We start from the raw sequence: 17,646 nt of genomic DNA, 5'->3' as shown, positions 1-17,646 counted from the left end.
GGCGACTCTGAGCTGTTAATGGGCCCCAAAACACACGAGGGCTTTTTGATTGGGATAGATTTGTGGGCCCAAGGCCTAAATAGTCAATAGTCCCCTTTGGTTTGGAGTGAGACTGTACTGTGGACAAATCCTTTTCATTCACTGCTCTTTTTTCCTGTGTTTATGTCTTCTTTCACTGAAATAAATTCCAAGTTCAAAAGTGTTGGCTATGCTATCTATGTACATCTACATACATAAAACATGTGACAACCGTTTTGCAGTTGTAAACTTGATTAACTTAATGAAGTTCGTTTTCGGTTTTGCAAAAAACATTTGTAAATTTTAGTATATTCAAGTGTATAAACTCGAAGTTATATAGGAAATTAAAAATTGAAGACTGATAAATAATGACAATATTCGAATCTCTGTTAAACTTTCTTTCAAATTTTATTCTATTGGCAAATTAAAAAACCATGTTACTAAAAGGGTCTAATAGTTATGTCATCACAAACGCCGAAAGAAAAATAGCTGAAAGAAAATTAAAATATTATGCTCTTTGAATCCCTCACATAAGATTTTCTTTTAAACTTAGAAACTCTTTGATTAAGAAAAATATCAACGATGTAGCTGTTTTTGAGAAGCTATGAAATTAAATATAGTTTTTGTACCTTCAAAAGAAACCAAAAAAGTTTGAGCTAATCAGTGAAACCAGCCGTCCTGGCCTCATCAAAAACTGCGCAAACATCAGTTATCGTCCCATTCATTGCACAATAATGTTGGTTTTAAGTATGATATTAGACAAATTTTCTGAATTGGAGAAAGGATCCTATTGTTCTTACCCAGATGAGAAAAAGAGAAATATTAATTAAACAGATCCTAGTCTCTTTTTTCCCTCTATATTTTCTTCTTTAGGTTAGAGCATTACTCCTGGTCCAACATATTAGTTACAAGTATAATTTCTCTTCTCAAATATACCCTTGTCGTTCCAACCAGTGGAATGCTAATTAAGTGAGATATTCATGGAAAAATGCAGTTTTGACAATTATATATTTGTATGGCTAAGATTATTAAATGCTTTTTTAAAGAAGTGTGCAAAATTAAGACGAATAATAGACCGAATACATCATCAATGACAATTGGGAAAATTGACATTGTATAGCCGCTCTCAAAATAATGTCCAAAAAATATATATTTTTTGTATATATATATATATATATATATATATATTATGTATATTTTATATATAAAAATTATATCAATTTTATATATTTTTCGGCTTGCGCGCAGGCCGAAGGTAAAAAAAGCACATGACTATTAGGATAAGCGGCCCTTGCTGGAATTTTCTTATATTAAAAGGGAGAAGCGCATTAAGCCTAAGGCAAAAGCAGCTTGAAGTTTTTATCCAGTTTTGATGGTAAATTGTGTTATAATGGGAATGGGTGAACAAAAACTTGATTGTGTTCTTTAGGAAGGATCTTCTGCTAGAGGTAGAGTGATTGAAAATTCACAGTGAAAATTAAATTTAAGTGCAATTACAGGAAACTGTTGTTTTACTGGCCAAGTAATTCCTTATTCCTAGTTCCCAAAAGATAAATCATGAAAACTATAGGAGAAATACAAACATTCTAAAGCATGTTGATCATTTTTTTTCTCCCAAAACAAACTTAGAACCCTGCACCATGCACGTCTTTATAATATTACTAGGTACAAAAGCGGATCCACGATTTTGGGATGATGCCCGCAGAATATACGGGTTCATAGTTCTTATTATTACAATTACACTTTTGGAATTATAAGTTCAAAATTAATATTTTTTTAAATAGTAATTTTCTTATATTTATATCTATACTTCATGTCAAAAATTTCGGGATCAGTTAAACCCATGACTATATGCTACATCATCCACTTGCTTCTAGTTTTTAATATACAGATTTTGTTTAGTCATATAAGATTTTAAGGCGATAAAGAAAGAATATAAATTTCAATGTGTGAAATTTTTGGAAAGAATAAACAAAAGAAAGAAAAGCACTTAATTAATATGCAAAATTGACACCAGACATGCCCATCTTTTATGGGCGCCTAATTCTAGAAAAAGAAAGGAAAGAACAACAAGATTGATACTTTGAGTTTGGATGCATATATATATATATATATTGGGCGCCCAATAAATCGCATCATATGATTCTTTGAACTTGGATGCATATACATATATTTTAGTATTTTTGAAAAAAATATAACATTAATATATACAAGCTAGGGAGGAAAGCATTAGTTCATGTGCCCCATGAACCCTTAGAGACGCCCCTGACTAGGTATCTGTTTACCCTAAAAATCGGATAACAATTGAATTTGTACGTAGTTTTAAGGATACGTGATATAATTTGATACAGAGTTATGAGTCATATCAATTATGAAAAATAAAAGATAAAAGGTAAATGCAAACCATGCAAGTTTGGACAACCCTAGCCTTGTGAGATTAATCTCCCCCGAGCTAGAAATAATATAACTGATAATATTATTGACGTTGAAGTACAATGGACTATGACAAAGATAGAAACAACAGTATGTTGCCTTTTGATATAAGTTACAATGTGTTTTATGAATTGTCAAGTCCCCCTTATATATTAGGGGAGATCTACCCTTTGAGATATTATTTTATTGCCCTATAAAAGACAAAAGTCCTTGATTTGCTGACCATTGGTCTCCCTTTTGAGCCCTTCCATGATTTCCGCCATAATGATTGGTTAATGGCGAGAATTATGTACTCTTGTTGGATGAGTTGGCAAAGCTTTCTTCGAGACCGTTAGGAACATGACCGGTCACGTCTTCGGCAAACTCGAGGGTAAATCTGATGGTTTCGATGGCTAATTTTGATAGTGTTTTGGGTTCGATCATAATTACCATGTGCCGATCTTTGAGCTCGACTTCACCCGATCATAAATATTTCGGCTCTGGCCTAATCAGGCAGTACGAAAGCACGATCGAATATCGAGCTCGGTTTTACCCGTATATAAATAGTCCCCTCATTTTTCCGAGAGTAGATGACGAGAAACGATATGAGCCTCAGATTCTCACTTCGATATATCATGAGGCAAGTGACAAAAATATAACATCAAAATCCCCTTTATTTTTCGGAGAGAAAATGATGGGAAACGATTCGAGCTTTCAATTCTTACTTTGATAAAACATGACGATGAAGTCATGACGTAAGTGATAAGAATAGTAAAAATATCCCGTCAGTCCAGTCTTCGAGGCATTAAATATGTGTCAGTCAACGGTTGGCCATCTCGGGATGTGAACCGTCGTTTAGGAACACTATAAATACCCTTCAATCCATTCATTAGAACATTTTCCATTCTAACTCTTGCTCTTGCGTTTTAAGAGAACTTCACCATCTTCATCTTCTGGTTTTCTTGTTTTAAGCTTAAGAAATTCCTTCTTTGTGAGTTTTTTGAAATTTCTTCATAAGTCACCTGCTAATTATAATTCCTCTTCTACCAACATCTTCTTCTTTCTATTTAGAAAAAATGTCAAAGACTTCAAAATCTGTTCCTCAAAAAGAAAATCATTCTTCCTCGAAACCATAGGAAAATACTTCACCTACTGCTACCGAGTAACCAACACCGGAACCCCCTCTAAAGTCATTTGTCCCTTCGGGATGCCCAACTGGGACCAACTTTAAGATCAAGAACACCCCTTTGGTACCGGGCAGGTGCGAGCCGATCTCGAGGTATATATGCATTACTACCGCCAGCATCTTCGATAAGGTCAAAGAGTACTGCCACTGGGAAGATAAGTTTGTTGTGATCCCTACCCCCGAGGAATCGATCACCACATACGTGGAGGGTTTTCTAAGTGTTTACACTTACACTTTCACTCCCGGTCCCTTAGACCTAGTCATCATAGTCTTTTGCAAAAGTTATGAGGTAACTCTCGGGCAGATTCACCCTTCGTTTTGGAGGATAGTAATTCTTTTGTGTTTCTTCGTGAGCAAAACCGAGGGGTGTCCATTTACTATCAACCACCTCATGCGCATGTACAGCCCTCGACTTTACCGAGGGGGATTAATCAAGCTCGCACGCCGAGCCACCAAGGAAATATTCTTGAGTATCGGCGAGGATCGAGACCGGGGCTGGTTGGGCCGATTCGTTTGAGTGAGGACCTCGGACTTGATCCTGGCTGCGGATATGCCATTTCCTGATAAATAGAATATGAAACGTAAGTATAACTTCGCCTTCAAGATTTCTTTTATTGCTTTTATTTTTCATCCCTTCTCATCGATGTCATGTAATGATGCAGCTGCTGCCCAGATGTCGGATGTCGTTCCTCGACTCAAGGAGTGGGTCGAGTGCATTGTGACACAGATACCTTACTTCGAGTGCTTATGGCGTGAGCTCTCGAAAGGTCGATGGAAGGCCTGTAATCATGGTGAGAATTTCTTCTCTAAGTTATATTTGATCTTACTTTCATACCATCGATTTCTGAATAGTCTTATTTTCTCTTTGTAGGTCTACCAAAAGACATCAAAATGAGGCCTCCATCAGCCGATGATGACATATACACCGATCCCCCAGCTCTGAAGCAGGATAAAGAAAAGAAAAGGAAAAAGGCTTTGATTTCCTCGGGCCCTGAGAAGAAAAGACCGAGGAAGCAGCTGGCGCGCAAACCTAAGAATGCCAGCGCTCGAGGACTCTCACCGGACTCACTCCAACGGTTGAGGGATGAGTCCGAAGAAGAAGAAGAAGATTCTGAGTTGGTGGCCCACGTAAGAAGCGGTTACGAAATGCCTTAATCCATGGAGGTCGTAGAAGAAGATGTGGCTGAAGTTTCCAAGCCAGGGAGGGTCGAGACTGATTTTCCCTGAGCCAGCGAGGTCGAAAAAGAAACTGTGTCTGGTACATCTCGGTCAGAAAATAATGTGCCTAAGGAGGCGTTCGGGGTGATTGATCTCTCCGGGTCGCCTTCGTTTACCAATTCTATGATAAACGAGGCTCAAGAGTTGAAAGGTAACCTCGGCGAAGGGGCACAAGGAGCAGCCAATTCTTTCCATAATTTCTTCGACGGCGTGGATTCTAGTACTTTGGAGGACGTCACCAGTTTGGGCGACTTACCAGTACCAAGGAAGATACCATCCCCGGGAGCTAGCGGGTCTTCTTCAAGCCCAAAATTAGTGAACCAGTTCCCCGCTCCGAGTGTTGATCCTACTCAGAGACGTGCAATTTCTGTGTCCATTCCGAAGGACGCCCGGATTCCCTCCACCCCGGTGGGGATTGCTAGTTACCTTTGATGCTTGGTGACCGAAAAGGATCAAGCTAGAATGAACGAGGTGGAAGCGCCATGCCTGTTCAATGAAGCTCAACAAGCGCCGAATCGAGTAATTTCGAATGTCCTTTCATTATGTACTTAGATTCAATAATGAATAATCCTAACATTTTCCTTTGTGCATGCAGGCCTTGGTACTCCATCACGAGGCCTTTCTCCCATACAGGGAGGAGTTCAAGCATCACGAGGCCGAGACTCGGGAACTTATCGGGAAGAAAGATGCTTACAAGCTTCTTAGTGTGAAGCTTCAGGCAGAGTTAGAAGTGGCTCGGAAGGAGCACGTTGGTTTGGTCGAGCAGGTAATATGAATATTCAAACTTAGTGATGATGATTCAGAAACATTGGCTAACGACTCGAACCCACGGGTTCAACAGAGACTTGACCAGATCTGGCAGCTCTAGGTGGAAGTGGACATGGTGAAGGCTGAGGCCAAAAAATGGAAGAAAAATATGGACCTCCTGGCCTCGGAAAAAGAGACTTCCCGGGCGCAGTTGGCTTAGGCTGAGGTTCAGCTTCGGGCTATAAATGAGAAATATTCGGTGCAGGACAATACAATCGATGGACTCAATTCTCAGTTGGCTTCGGTTGTTTCTGGTAAAGAGGCCTTGGCCAAGGAGCTTGAGGCGCCCAAGTTAGAGGTCGTTGTGACCAAGACCGAGGCCAATGATAAAATGGCTCAGTTCAAGGCCGATGTCTAGGCCATTCAAGAACAAGCGAGAAATATGGTGAAGCATGTGAGGTGGCAATTCCGAAGGGAGACCCTCGAGGGAGCCCATGCTCAGAGTTTTGACATATTAGCTGAAATCAAGAATGCCAAGATATGCGAAGCCAAGGCCTGGAAGTTAGCTTATCCCGATGAGGATTCCGAGGGGTCTGAAGAATCGGGTAGGTCCGATGGTGGCGAGACCCTGTAGGCGATGAAGTAGCCCCCGATGAAGATTAGGTCATTTATGGTCTTTTTACCTTTTGTACTGTCTTTCGTTGAGGTCGTTCGGCTTGTTGTAAAAAATATTCATCGGGGCTATTCAGACCTTGGAAAGAAATTTTTGATATATATATATAAGGCCTTTCCTTTTCATAGTTTTTGAATCCTTCCTTTGCTTTATTTGTATTTGCAAAGATCGAAATGCCTTAGCATGAAATGGTTAGGTTATATTCGAAGGTTCGAACAAACCTTGCCTTTACTTTGTATTAAGGCATTGTAGGGATTCGGTGTTACCAAAGGCTTTCCCCCAATAATAATTTGGGTTTATAGCTTGTCAAGAATAACTTTTAAAACATGTTATGAGTGATTTTCAAAGGCTGTATCCCTCACTCATTACGAGTCTCGGACGTCTCTGAGCCGTATTAGTATGGTCGTATCCCTTTTAGTTCAGGCGCTACCAAATAAACTTTTATACCCTCTAGTTTTTTTTAACTCGGAACAGCCTTAGCCTTTAAATTCGGGCATGCCAAATACGTTTCATGCCCTCGAGTTTTATTAACTCGGAACGACCTTAGCCTTTTAATTCGGGCAATGCCAAATAAGCTTTATGCCCTCGAGTGTTATTAACTCGAAACATCCTTAGCCTTTAAATTTGGGCATGCCAAATAAGCTTCATGCCATCGAGTTTTATTAACTCGGAACGACCTTAGCCTTTACATTCGGGCAATGCTAAATAAGCTTTATGCCCTCGGGTTTCGTTAACCCGGAACGGCCTTAGCCTTTTAATTTAGGTAATGCCTACAGTCCCCGAGTGAAGTGAATGTTCGAACTCGAATTAAGGTGGCCCTTGTGCTCGATATCTTTGGCTTCTTGAAAGATGTAAGAAATATTTCAAACGACAAGATGTTTATGTGCAAGGAAGAATATTCTCTTATATTCTTGTGCGCAATAGTTGTACATGTATACATGTTTGGTGCCAGGGCTCGAGCGGTCTGTGTGGGCATAGTTCTTTTGACCGTTTGGCCCTTACAATAAATTCTATTGATCGAGACCCTTAAATCACGAAGTTTCTTTCCTTGTTAGAGTCAATAACCGAGGGTATTGCCCCCAGTGTTCGGGGCTAACTGGAGAGTAGCCTCGAATGCTACTGTAATCATTGCTATCGGTTTGTAGCCGGCCTTTGATTCTAAGTTAGCAAGCACGATTTATTTGCTGCCTCGTTAAAAATCTTGCCGGAAAACCCATTTGGGACTAAACCAGTTCAAGAGAAAAAGAGTGTAACGCGTGCTTTCAGACCTAGGATCTCGTATCATCCTTTATAGGTTGCTTGCAAGTGTCAGTTTGAAATGTAAAAAAGAAAAATAAAAGAAAGAATTGGTACCGTACCTTAGCAATAATATCGTTTTAAGGGAGATATATTCCAGTTGTTCGGTAATTGCTCATCGTTCATTGTCCGAGCTTGTAGGATCCTTTTCTGGTGATCTCGATAATTTGGTATGATCCTTCCTAGTTTGGCCCCAATTTTCCTTCGTTCGGGTTTCGGGTGTTCAGTGTAAATTTTCTTAATACTAAGTCCCCGGTGTTGAAGTATCGAAGGTTGGCCCTTCGATTATAATATCTCTCAATTCGCTATTTTTGGGCGGTCAACCGGATAAGGGTGGCTTCGCGCCTTTCATCTAATAGTTCTAGGCTCATACCCATAGCCTCGTCATTTTATTCCTTTGTTGCATATCGGAATCTGATGCTCGGTTCCCCGACCTCAATACGTATTAAAGTTTCGGTGCCATAAACCAAAGAAAATTGGGTGGCACCGGTATTGGACTTCGAGGTGGTACGATATGCCCATAGGACCTTAGGTAGCATTTCCTTACATTTTCCTTTGGCGTCGATCAACCTCTTTCTGAGGTTTTGGATTATGGTTTTATTGGTGGATTCTGCCTGTCCGTTCCCACTAGAGTGGTAAGGAGTGGATAAGATTCTTTTGATCTTATGGTCTTCGAGAAACTTGCTTACTTTGCTGCCAATAAACTGTTTTTCGTTGTCGCACACAATCTCGGTCGGTATTCCGAATCGACATACAATGTGGTCCCAGATAAAATTGATGACTTCTTTTTCTGACCTTTTTCATATGCATGTGCTTCCACCTATTTAAAAAAATAGTCAGTCATAAACAAAATAAATTGGACCTTACCGGGTGCCAGTAGAAGGGGGCTAATGATGTCCATCCCCCATTTCATGAACAGCCTTGGTGACAAGACCGAATGTAGCGGCTCTCCTTTTCGATGAATCATCGGAGCATGCCTTAGGCATCCATCGCATTTTTGAACGAACTCCTTTGCGTCTTTTTCCATGCCGATCCAGTAGTAACCGGTTCTAATTATTTTTTGAACCAATAATTCGGAGCCCGAGTGATTTCCACAAGTACCTTCATGAATTTCGCTCGAACCGTATTCAGTATCCCCCGGTCCCAAACATATCGCCATCGCGCCATCAAACATTCTTCTGACTAAGGTTCCATCCTTGGATAAACTAAACCGTGCTGCCTTTGTACGTAGGGCCCTCATGTTTTTTGGGTTCGAGGGCAGTTTTTCGATCCTGAGATATTCCACGTACTTATTCCTCCAATACTAAGTTAGGCTCATTGAATTGATCTCGGCGTGGCCTTGTTCCACCACCAATCTCATAAGCTGCACAGTTTCTCCCGAGTTGATCTTGTTGACTTCGACCGACGATCCCAATTTAGCGAGGGCATCAGCTTTGATGTTTTGATCCCGAGGTACATGCTGCAAAGTCCATTCTTTGAACCGATGTAATGTCACTTGTAACTTATCTAAGTATATCTGCATTCGTTCTTCTCTAACCTCGAATGTCCCATTAAGTAGGTTTACCACAAGGAATGAGTCGCACTTGGCTTCGATCACCTCTGCCCCAATCTTTTGGCTAATTCAAGGCCTGAAGCCATGGCCTTATATTCGGCCTCGTTGTTAGTCAAATTCACAGTCTTAGTAGATTGCCTAATTATATTACCTGTCGGTGGCTTTAGTATGATGCCAAGTCCGGTCCCTTTTGCGTTTGAGGCTCCGTCCGTGAAGAGGGTCCAGATTCCCGAAGAAGTCCCTGAGTTAATCAATAATTCTCTTTCTACCACGGTATTAAGGTCGACGTAAAGTCGGCCACGAAATCTACCAAAATTTGTGACTTAATGGCGGTCCGGGGCCAGTACTCAATATATTAACCACTTACTTCTATGGCCCATTTGGCCAATCGGCCTGAGAGTTCGGGATTATGCATAACGTTCCTTAACGGGTAAGTTGTTACGACACATATGAGGTGACATTGGAAGTATGATTTTAGTTTCTTGGAGGCGCTTAGAAAGGCGAGCGCCAGTTTTTCTAGGTGAGGGTACCTAGTTTTTGCCTCACCTAAGGTTCTACTAATATAATAAATCGGAAATTGCATACATCGTTCTTCCCGAACTAGGACTTCACTTACCGCTATCTCCGAGACCGCCAAGTACTAGTATAGTTGTTCGTCTGTCTTCGGTGTGTGAAGCAGCGGCGGGCTCGATAAGTACTTCTTTAGTTCCTCCAAAGCTCGTTGGCATTCTGGAGTCCATGAAAAGTTATTCTTCTTTTTCAATAGTGCGAAGAATCAGTGGCTCTTGTCGGACAACCACGAGATAAATCGTCCGAGAATGGCTATGCGCCCCGTTAGCCTTTGCACGTTCTTTACGTTGTCTACGACCGTTATATCTTCTATGGCTTTGATCTTGTCGGGGTTGATCTCAATTCCTCGGTTGGATACCATGAACCTAAAGAATTTACCCAATCCAACTCTGAACGCATATTTTTCTGGGTTCAGCTTCATATTGTATTTCTTCAATATGCTGAAGGTTTGCTGCAAATGTTTTTAATGGTCCTCTGCTCGCAGGGACTTAACCAACATATCGTCAAAGTAAACTTCAATTAATTTTCTATTTGTTCTTCGAACATCCGATTTACTAAGCGTTGGTATGTGGCACCAGCATTTTTTAATCCAAACAGCATTATATTATAACAGTTTGTGCCGTATTTAGTGATGAAAGAGGTTTTTTCCTCTCCCAGCATATCGTCAATATAAACTTCAATTAAGTTTCCTATTTGTTCTTCGAACATCCGATTTACTAAGCATTGGTATGTGACACCAGTATTTTTTAATCCAAACAGCATTATATTATAACAGTTTGTGTCGTATTTAGCGATGAAGGAGGTTTTTTCATGATCACCTGGGTCCATCCGTATTTGGTTGTACCCGGAATAGGCATCGAGAAAACTAAGGATCTCGTGGCCGGTGTCGGTGACTGCTATTTGGCCTCTTGATTTGTGCTAGAATTTGGTTCCCTCGATGTTGTGAGTACTGATATTGGAATCACTTCTTCGACTGCAAACATCTCTTTTGCGGACAGTTGTTCCCCGTAAACTGTCTTAATCCCTTCCGGAGTAGGGAATTTTAACACTTGGTGAAGAATTGAGGGGCACTACCCTCATGTTGTGGATCCACTGCCCTCCAAGAAAGGTGTTGTACCTCATGTCTCCTTCAATCACATAAAATTTGGCCTCTTGTATGGTTCCGGTGATATTGATCGCTAACGTTATCTGCCCCTAAGTGGTTTCATATGCCATGTTGAACCCGTTTAGAATTCGGAGCGCAGGCATGACTTTGTCTCGTAGACTGAGCTATTCCACGACCCTCGACCGAATGATGTTGGTCGAGCTACCTGGATCAATCAACACACGTTTAATTCAAGTTTTATTTACGAGTACAGATATTACCAGTGCATCATTGTGAGGTTGTATGATCCCTTCCGCATCCTCATCGCTGAAAGATAAAATTCCTTCTGGTACGTAGTCTCGAGTTCGTTTCTCCCTAGTGATGGATACTTTGATGTGTTTTAACATCGGCCCTCGTGGGATGTCGACTCCACCGATGATCATATTTATGACGTGTTGAGGTTTGGTATCTTCTTGTCCTGTGTGTTTTTTAGAATCCCTGTTTCTAAAGTGGTTCTTGGCTCGGTCGCTTAAGAATTCTCGAAGGTGCCCATTGTTGAATAAACAAGCTAATTCTTCTCTCAGCTGTCGACAATCTTCCATTCTATAACCACGAGTGCCATGATATTTGCACATCTAGTTAGGGTCCCTTTGAGCTGGATCAGATTGTAGAGGTCGAGGCCATTTGGTATCATTGATGCGCCTAATAGAAGATACGATGGCGGAAGCATCGATATTAAAGTTGTATTCTAATAGCCTCGGTGCTTCTTTAGGCCCGATGGACCTGTCGAAGTTGTTTTTTATCATAAGCCCCCGATTGCTTTGACCTTGATCATTTCTCATGTTGTTTCTTACGGGGTTTCGCCCCGGCCCACTGCTTATTTGATCTCTATTATATGGTAGATATCGATTCCTGTTTGATCTTGGTTCACGATCGATGTCTCTCCTGACTCTGTCGAGGGTTCTGACGGGATAAATAGACTCTGAGGGGGGCCCGAGTTGGTCATCTTCGATTCTAATTTTTGATTGATACCGGTTGTGTACATTTGCCCAAGTAACGACACGGTATTCTATCAGATTCTGCTTCAGTTGGTGTGAAGCCACCGAGCTCCGAATATTGAGTCCCTGAGTGAAAGCTTGAACAACCCAATCATCAGCGACTGGCGGCAGATCCATTCGTTCCATTTGGAAACAAGACACAAATTCTCTGAGTATCTCGTTATCCTTCTGTTTAACTTTGAAAAGGTCTGATTCCCTGGTTTCGACCTTGATTGCACCAGCATGTGCTCTCACGAAAGAGTCAGCAAGCATAAAAAATGAATTAGTAGAATTAGGAGGTAAGTTGTGATACCATGTCATAGCTCCTTTTGATGTGGTTTCCCCAAATTGTTTTAGTAGAACTGACTCTATCTCGTCGTCTTCCAAATCGTTCCCTTTGATGGCGCACGTGTAAGAAGTTACATGCTCGTTTGGATCGGTCGTTCCGTTATACTTAGGTATTTCAGGCATACATAATTTTTGGGGGATTGGCTATGGAGCCGCGCTCGGGGGAAAATTTTTTTGCACAAACTTCCTAAAATCTAGTACTTTCAATATCGGAGGTGCTCCTGGGATTTGATCCATCCTAGAATTGTAGGTTTCCACCTTTTTATTGTTTGCCTCAATTTTCTTCTCCCCTGATTCTATCTGCTTTGTTAGCTCCTCGAGCAACTTTATAATCTCGGGATTAGTACCCAATTCTTGTTCATTTGACCTTACTATGACCGGTTCATTTCCGCGAGTGACCTCACGGGGCGGATCGGGTTCAATCCTGCTCGGCGTCTGGCTTTGGCTCTGCAACTGAGCTATCACCACCTGTTGAGTTTGCAACATTTTGAAAATCATTCGTAGGCTGATCCCGTCTTCTTCATTATTTTTTGTATTTCGGGTCGTCTATTGGGTCCCACCACGGATGCTACTTTCGGGGTCGGTAGGCAAGTTGACATCGATCGCCACATGTGAATTAACATCAATCTGATCTTCGATCGAAATTCCAACGGGGCCAGCAGGTGATCCTACGTTACCGGGCGCTATGTTGTTATTCTCACCCTGATGACCGGACTCGTTGTCGATATGTAGGGGTGTTAGTTGAGAGTTTGATATTTTTTGCCTGAAATCAAAGATGCTTCAAAGAGCAAGTGTAAAATAGTGTGTGTTATGAAGATTTGTATCAAATAACCAATATTATCCTTGGCCCCACGGTGGGCACTAAACTGTTTATCCTAAAAATCGAATAACAATAGAATTTATACGTGGTTTTAAGGATACGTGATATAATTTGATACAGAGTTATGAGTCAGATCAATTATGTAAAATAAAAGATAGAAAGGTAAATGCAAACCATACAAGTTTGGGCAACCCTAGCCTTGTGATATTAATCTCTCCCGAGCTAGAAATAATATAACTGATAGTATTATTGATGTTGAAGTGCAATGGACTATGACAAAGATAGAAACAACAATATATTGTCTTTTGATATAAGTTACAATGTGTTTTATGAATTGTAAGTCCCCCTTAAGTTACAATGTGTTTTCTGACCGTTGGTGCCCCTTTTGAGTCGTTCCGTGATATCCGCCACAATGATTGGTTAATGACGAGAATTACGGACCCCTGGCGGATAAGTTGGCAAAGCTTTCTTCAAGACCGTTAGGAACAGGACCGGGCACGCCTTCGGCAAACTCGAGGGAAAATTTGATGGTTTCGATGGCTAATTTTGATAGTGTTTTGGGTTCGATCATAATTACCATGTGCCGATCTTTGAGCTCGACTTTACCCGATCATAGTTATTTCGGCCCTGACCTAATTAAGGAGTACGGAAGCTCGATCGAATATCGAGCTCGATTTTACCCGTATACAATATCAATACTCAATAGCATATTGGAAATAGAAAAAGATAAACCTACGCAAATGTTTATATGAGGATCATTTTATTTTTTAGAAAATAATCTTGGGAAAGGGTTGTTTTTGCATTACATTTAAAAAGAATACGGTTCGACTGCTCTCTTTTGATTGTCTTTTGTTTCCTCAAAACACGTAATCTGTTTTAAAACGAACGTCGTTATTTTCAGTTATGTTTTTTTTTTTTTTTAAATCTACTTGTGGGAAAACAGAAAAAAGAAATAGTTTCTAATCCAATAGAGAAGAAGTTATTCAATATTTTCCAGGTATTTCCTTTTTGAGTTCGTTTAGGGTAGAACTATAAAACGTCAGCAAAGAAAGTGAGGTGAATTTCGTTACTTGATTGAAAAGCATTTGATGTTTTGGTGAAAGTGGAGAAGCAATATGAGTACTCGAAATTAGAGCAAAATGGGTAGCAACAAATTCTCCTCATAGATCAGAAAATTGAGAAAGTTTTGGAGGGCATAAAATTTTGACACTTAAATTGATATAATCAAGTAAATAAGTATAACAAAATTAGGAGGGGAGCCTTGGCGTAACTGATAAAGTTGTTGCCATGTGACCAGGAGGTGTTTTAGCCGTGGAAACAATCTCTTGCAGAAATACAGGGTAAGACGGCGTACAATAGACTTTTGTGGTCCGATCCTTTTCCGGACCCCGTGCAAAGCGAGAGTTTAGTGCACTAGGCTGCCTTTTAATAAGTATAACAAAATTGTCTTAAATAAAATAAAATAAAATAAAAAGTTTAACAAAATTCAAGACTAAGAAAGAGGAAAGTGAAACTGGCATAAGTAATTTCCTAAGGGTGAAAATAATTACCTGCCGACAAATTAAAGTGCCATTTTCTTGAATTTTACTTTAGACCGGCAGTTGCTTGTTCGTTGAGAAGTAATTATTCCAACTAGATGCGGTGAGATGGATGAGATCTCTTCACTCTTGATCAGAAATCTCAGATACAAATCCTAAAAATTAAGAAATTCTGATAGAAAGCTCTTCTCCGTCTAATAGTCCATACACGATACGAGTTTGAATTACACAAGTCAGTAAGTTTTAAATGGCAGATGGTTATACTCAAGAGACCATTTTTTTCCAATCATCTGTTTTCTTTTAACGTATCGAAGTACTTCCTCTTTCAAATTTTATCCAAATATCAAAGCTCTACTAAATAGAATAGCTATCAATTATCATATCCACTCACTTTCTAGTTTCCAGAAAAGAAAAGAAAAAAACTAACTTATTAAAGTTTGAATATCTTCTTCAAGTTGCTAAGTCTAATGTCAGAAAAACACAAAGGTATAATGAATATGAATATATAGTCACAATTTTAGGACAATAGCTCGTAAAAGTGATTGCTGTGAAATTTATTTCAACTCATAAAATTCTCAGATTAGCCAAAATTGTCCATGACTATTATATTTAAAAAATAAATAAGCATAGCTCAAAAGTATTCTATCGCACAATTCAATATATTAGCAAATGTTCCAGAAACACAGTTGATCTTTTTAAAATAAGGACAACATGACAAATTGTCATTTACTATTATATTTTGCCTGTGACGACTCTGATCAAAATTTCATCTCAAGACATGTTCTGGCCTCTGGGCAAGGTTACCCAAAAAATGAATAAATTTTAAATGAGAAAATATTAGAACTCATAATTGGACGGACATCATAATTTTGTTGCTTATACAGGGACAAAAGAAGACCAAATTACCTATTATTTTCTTTAATAAAAAAAATCTTCATCTCAGAGCAATAAAAAGCAAAAAAGAGGAACCTTCACTTATAATGTGTAATCATTATTAAAATTCCAACAAGATGGATATAGTGAGATGGATAAAATTCCTCAAATAATAATTAGAAATCTTGTGTTTACGCATGAAAATGAAACAATTCTTAGTAGAAATCGATTTTTCTTTTTAATATGCCTTACACATGTGAATTCGAAATAGCTCCGTCAGCGAGTTCTCGATACCAAATGATTAAGCTAGCGTTTGGATATAGATTTGATTGAAACTTAAAAAAAAAAATTTTGAAGTTATTTTGAAAAATAATTTTTGAAAGTTGAAGTTGTGTTTGGACATGCATTTTATTTGAAAAAAAGTTGAAGTTTTGTGAGTGGAAAAAAAAATTCACCCAAAAAGTGGGTGTCGGTCGGTTCGGTTCGATTTTGTAGAAGTCAGTCGGTTCGGTTTTTTCGGTTTTTGGTTTGCGATTTTAATAACCAAAACCGAACTAAAGTATATTCGGTGCGGTTCGGTTTTCTTGCGATTATTTTCGGTTTTTTATTTTCGATTTTATTTTTCGGTGCTAGTGTAACAATATGTGCCACATCCATTTATGTGGTGTTATCCTTCATCCAATTTGTTACTGTACATTAGATTCCTAATTATTCAGTTATTCAATGAGACATTTTACTTCACTATTAACAAGTGATGCCATCTTTTGTATTGATCTAGTTTTGCATTGCCCTAGTGGTCTGCTAATTCATCTTTGTTTTGTGATGGTTCTAGCAGTTGTATTTTATCCTACGTTGTGTTGTCAAACATGGCCAATTGGAAGAGAATCTGTAACGTATGATAACGTTTTAATTCTGTATCTGGATTCTAGTTTTATATGCCCCACAAATTTGGTAGCATAAGAAAAGGGTGGTTAAACTGAAGCTAGAAATTGAGAAGAGCTTCATTTCCTTATCTTCTTTTTTTCTTTTTTCTTTTAGCTAACAAGATGACTGTCAAGGCAACTAACACAGGAACGAGGGCTAAGAAGGATATATCCCTTTTATGGTAAGAAACAAACGCGACAAATATGTCGAGAAAACACTAATGAAGATAGAAAAATCTAACAGGTCTTTGGTAGAAGAAACTCTTAGCTTCTCCCTAAAAAATTTTCTAGTTGGATTGTTTAGATACCCTTCTTATAAAGTGACTAGATGTGAAACAATCACTTAGACTTTTTAAAAGTTAGTGACGGGAAGTTGTTTTAGAAAATTTAACAAGAAGTTGACTAGTTGTTATCTTATTAGCTATAGTTGTGTCATTTAATATATTTTCAAAGACAGGGCTCTTTCGGCAATAGAAACTTAAAAAAAAAACTTTGGTTCTTCCGTTCACCGAAATACTAAAATCGAACACTTAGCCAAACATCAAACTTTTAAAAATATAAATCGCAAACCGATCGAAAAATCGAATAAATCGAACCGAATAAACCAAAATTATCGGTTCGGTCGGTATTATGCCCACCCCTACCAAAAACTACTCTAAACAAATTTTTGGGAATTTGAAATACTTTTCAATTATTTTTCAAAAACTAATCATATTTTATGAACAAACATTATTTTCAATTATTTTTTTCAAAAAAAGTCACCAAAATCTATGATCAAACCGGTCCTAAAAATAGAATAAAAATATTTATTCAAGAGATCTAGGAAAAGGAGGAAAGCAGAAGGGAATTTCTTGACAATAATAATGTAGCAGTAGCAAGGTAGGGTTGTTAGCAAAGATGGGAGAAGAGTTGGGCAAAGGTGAGGCTGGCGCACATGGTTTGAGGTTTGGAGGGTACATAGCATTGTCCCCATTTGCCATATGGTTTATAGCGTTGGATTTGGGCCCTTTCATTATTCTCTCTGCTTCAATAAAGCTTAGCACATGTTTCCCCTTGTCTTGACTTTTTTTTTTTGAATTTTATTTTTAATAGAGTTTGGTTTGCCAGATGTGTTTGTTTGTGGTGTTTGACAAAGGGAAGTTGGAGATAAATTTTGCAAAAAAAAAAAAAAAAAAAAAAAAGGAAGAGAAGAGAAGAGAAGCTTACTCTATATCATATATGTTTGATTTAATTTATGATTATCAATCTATCAACTCTGTTTGACTTTGGAATAGTAGTTAAATAGTTACTTATATGAGACTAAAATCTCTATGCCCAACGTCTTTCGCACTAAAGATATCTAATAGTTTAT

Source organism: Nicotiana tomentosiformis, chromosome 1 (genome assembly GCF_000390325.3).
Source record: "Nicotiana tomentosiformis chromosome 1, ASM39032v3, whole genome shotgun sequence".
NCBI lineage: Eukaryota > Viridiplantae > Streptophyta > Magnoliopsida > Solanales > Solanaceae > Nicotiana > Nicotiana tomentosiformis.
Note: the sequence above shows the minus strand (reverse complement) of the source record.